A 4,382-nucleotide genomic window follows, 5' to 3' on the forward strand; every position below is an offset into this window, starting at 1 on the left:
CTCTTGGCAATCCCAGTGAATGCTAACATTTGGCCAGTCTGATGAATTTTCATTTGTCTGGTGCCAAGAGCAGCAGCAATAGTTAATATTTACCTTCCTGTGTGTTGGGCACGATGGGAGACTCTGCAGACAGAAGGTAAATCCAACTCAGTCAGCACTCAAGTCCGGTGGGGAATACAGGGAAGTAACTAGATCAGGAAATGATAGAGGTGGGACCCAGCCTTTATAGCTTCACTCAGCTCCGTGATTCAGCATTTCCACCTGTTTCCACATCCTAGCCCTTAGGTAGTTTGAGTCCACTGGGTGGGTGTGCAGCTCCCTCTGCTGGTAGCCATGAAGAACAAGGCCGGATAGTCAAACCCAACAGAGTAACTGCCTCACTCAGCTGGACCACTGTCCCTTCATTGAAAATCTGTGTGTATAGAAGGTTTATTTTTAAATTAGTATATATTTTCATTCAATTTATATATTACTCTTAGTGATGGACACATTAAACAAATTACTACAAATTGCAAGTTTATACAATTGATTACAAATTTCACATTAAATAAATTACTACACCATTAACTAAAAAAGGATACGCAGAATCTCTAAATTACCCTTGTGGAACACTGAGTAATGGCCTCCAAAGAAATGCTAGTGAGGCTTCTGCTCTGTAGGTCCTTGGAACCTGTGAAGATTACCTTATCTGGCAAAAGAGACTTTGCAGGTCTGATGAAATTAAGGGGCTTGAGGAGGAGTATCCTGTATTATCCAGGTGGACCTTCAATGTAATCACAAGTGTCCTTAAAAAAGGAAGGCAGAGGAAGATGAGACTCTAGAAGTAAGAGATGTGACAACAGAAACAAGAGACCACAGTGACGTAGCTGTGAGGCAAAAATATCCGAGGAATGCCCATAGCCTCTAGAGCAGTGGTTCTCAACCTTCTGGCCCTTTATTTTTTTATTTTTATTTTTTAAAATATATTTTATTGATATTTTACAGAGAGGAAGGGAGAGGGATAGAGAGTTAGAAACATCGATGAGAGAGAAACATAGATCAGCTGCCTCCTGCACACCACCTACTGGGGATGTGCCCGCAACCAAGGTACATGCCCTTGACTGGAATCGAACCTGGGACCCTTCAGTCCGTAGGCCGACGCTCTATCCACTGAGCCAAACCAGTTAGGGCAACCTTCTGGCCCTTTAAATACAGTTCCTCAACCATAAAATTATTTTCGTTGCTACTGTTATGCATCGTAATGTAAATATCTGATATGCAGGATGGTCTTAGGCGAACCCTGTGAAAGGGTCATTCGACCGCCAAAGGGGTCACGACCCACAGGTTGAGAACCGCTGCTCTAGAGGTTGGCATTGGCAAGGAACAGACTCCGCCCTGGAGCTCCTAGAAGAAACCAATCCTGCTGACACCTTGATTTTGTGTTAGTCTTGTAGACTCACTGATGCACATAGAGGTATTTAGGAGGCCAAATACCAGTGCTCTTGCCCAGAGATTCTTTGCTCTCTCTGTCCACAAATATTAATGCCCAGATAGGGCGGGAGTCTCCCCTAAGCGGGGTTGGGAAGCTAGCTGTGTAGGTCTGTAGCTTCTCACTGGAGCATCAGATGCCGCTTCATCTGACTACTTTCTGAAAGGCTGATCCTCCCCAAGGTGACACTACGCAGGTTTGTAAGGGGCAAGTTCATGAGTAGAAGACTTCTCAATCGTGTCATTTTGCACTTAAAATCTACCTTTCCAATCCCGGTAGAGACCCACAGTAGTGCAGCATCTAATGCAGACATTCTCCACCCTGGCCGAAGCTAGAATCACCTGTAAGCTGGGCTACAAAGAGTCTGATTTAAAGGGTCTTGGGTGGATCTCAGGACAAAAATTTTTTTTTTTCAAAGCTTCCAGGTAAGGCTTCCAACAAGGAAGCCGGGCTCAAAAACTACTACTTCAGCGCCCTCTGCTGGAAGGAAATGCTAGTGAAGCTTCTGCTCTAGGGTTATCTTGTGTTTAGAAAACTTCAGTTTCAAGTTTGCAGATGGAGGGATTTCTTTGTGTTGGCTAGATATGGGATGAGAGAGAACCTGAGGAAGGGATGTGTTTTTTAAACTTTTTATTTTGAAAAATAAGAATTGCAAGAATAATACAAAGAATTCCGATATACCCTCATGAAAATTCACCAATTAATATTTTGCCACCTCTTGTTTTATTAATAACTCCTTCACCCCAACACCCAAACCATTTGAGATTAAGTGGCGGATGTCCTAGCCCATCACTTGTATTTCCTAAAAATGAGGACATTGTCTTACATAACCACCATACAATGATCAAACTTAGGAAATTTTATATCAACACAATACTATTATATAAGCAAATATTCAATTTTAGCCAGTACCACAATAATGTCCTTTATGGTCGTTTCCTCCCCCTCCCTCAACCCACACACCTGAGATGGTGCATTGCATTTGTCGTGCTTCTTTAGTCTTCTATAATCTGTAACTGAGAAGGGATATATTTTATTTAATTTTTTAAAACCCTGTTTTTATTGATTTTAGGGAGAGGGATAGAGAGATAGAAATATCCATAATCAGCTGCCTCCTGCACGCCCCCTACTGGGGATCAAGCCCTCAACCCGGCATGTGCCCTTGACCGGAATTAAACCCAGACTTTCAGTCTGCAGGCCGATGCTCTATCCACTGAGCCAAACCGGCTAGGGCTGTCAGGCAACTCTTGAAACATGCCCATATCAACTTATTTTGGAAGTCTATCTTTTATTTTTCCATCATTATCTCTATGTGGTTACTGGTTAATACACAACATCTTCAGGTGAGGTGCCTTCCTTCATCACCAACAATTTTTCAACCAGCTCTAGCAATAATTTTTTAAGTATGACCTTTCATTTTTTATTTCTCATAATAGACTTTATTTTTAATTGTGTTTATACAAAATTATCTTCTAAGGGTTGGATATTGGGCAATGTCTGTAGCACATGGTTTACAGTTCACAAAATTCTATTGTAACTTTAGCTCTTTGGCCTACTGCAGAGGGTCAATCACGGAGAGTAGGCCTGGGGCAGAAGAGGGAGTAGATGGGGAGTTTGGTGTCCCAATTACAGACTCCCCTCCCCCAGCCCCTTCTTCCCGCATGCCACCCAGAATAGCCCTGGCATCTTTGTGGGGTCAGGCTGCCAATTCACACTGATCCACTGCTCCGCTCGCCCCGCCCAGCCGTGTCCTTCTGTCCTGTTCCCAGAGCCTGCAGCCTTCAAGGCGCCCCTCAGCCCCAGGCCAGTTCACGTGTACTCCTGAGACAGTACAGCATCGTGGAATATCCGGGAAGGTTCAGTTCCTGTCTCTTCCTAATTGGATGACTTTGGACACCAAAGACTGCATGGTGTCTGCCCTGTCTGCACCTCAGGAGGCTGTGGTCCAATTCAGATGGGATCTGTAGGCTCTCCTTATAAATGCTTAGCTATTATTTTACTAATTTCCCCGCTGCCCTCTGAGCTGTCACGATGCTACTCTCTCGGGTGCACAGCCCCCGGGGCTCCACCGCAGCAGAGCCCGAGAGGTGGGGCTTCTGCAGCCTCATCCTTGCTTGCCCTCCTCCATAAAGAGGAGTCAGCAGGGACCCCAGGTGGGGCCCCGCACTTTTACCTTTCATACAATGAACCACAAGGATGCTACCACTCTCGCTGCAGACGGCAGGCATTGTTCGTGGGCTCCTGCCTGGCTTGTTCTATTCAAGAACAGAGCGTCCTACCTGTGAATTACTTGCCTGTGAATTTCGTCCCCTCTTCTGTCTTCTAGCTGTCTGCCTTTTGGCTTCTTTCATTGCTCATTTGTGTCCCTGCTTGAAATTAGCAAGTGGCATTGAGAATAAATCACCATCGCAGGGGCCATGTGCAGAGTCCTTGTGGTGTCCGTGCTCGGTGTTTATCTTGGTTCCTCTCAGCCTTGCTGGAGGACAGGCTGCCATAGCCGAGGCTCAGAGAGAGGAAGCCACTTCCCGAGGTCTCAAAGCTCCCAGAGCCAACATTCAAACCCCGGTCCGTCTTCCTCCAAAACCTGTGTGGTTTGTTGTTTTTAAATTAAAATAACTTTCTTGTATTCTTTTCTATCTTTTTCTGTTTGTTTCTAATAATAAAGCAATACATCACACTCATCAAATTGCTGAAAGTAAAAATTCTGACATACCATGAGTTGGCAATGGAAACTTTCATAGGATTAACCACTTTGAAAGGCAACTTGGCAATATCTAGTAAAGTTGAAATGCACATACCCTATAATGCAACCATTCCATTCCTGGGTATTTACCCCCGGGAATCTGTTGAATAGGTACTTGAAGATACCTGTACAGAAATGTTCACAGCAGCACTGTTTTTAATGGGGGGGGGG

At 44.6% G+C, this 4,382-nt stretch overlaps 1 protein-coding gene across 1 annotated transcript in view; it reads left to right on the forward strand.

Annotated features, from left to right (window-relative positions):
• KIF3C (kinesin family member 3C) overlaps positions 1-4,382 on the forward strand; it is a 32,122-nt gene that overhangs the window by 22,483 nt on the left and 5,257 nt on the right. The window lies entirely within an intron of this gene.

This window comes from Myotis brandtii, unplaced genomic scaffold, assembly GCF_000412655.1.
Source record: "Myotis brandtii unplaced genomic scaffold, ASM41265v1 scaffold454, whole genome shotgun sequence".
Taxonomy (NCBI): Eukaryota; Metazoa; Chordata; class Mammalia; order Chiroptera; family Vespertilionidae; genus Myotis; species Myotis brandtii.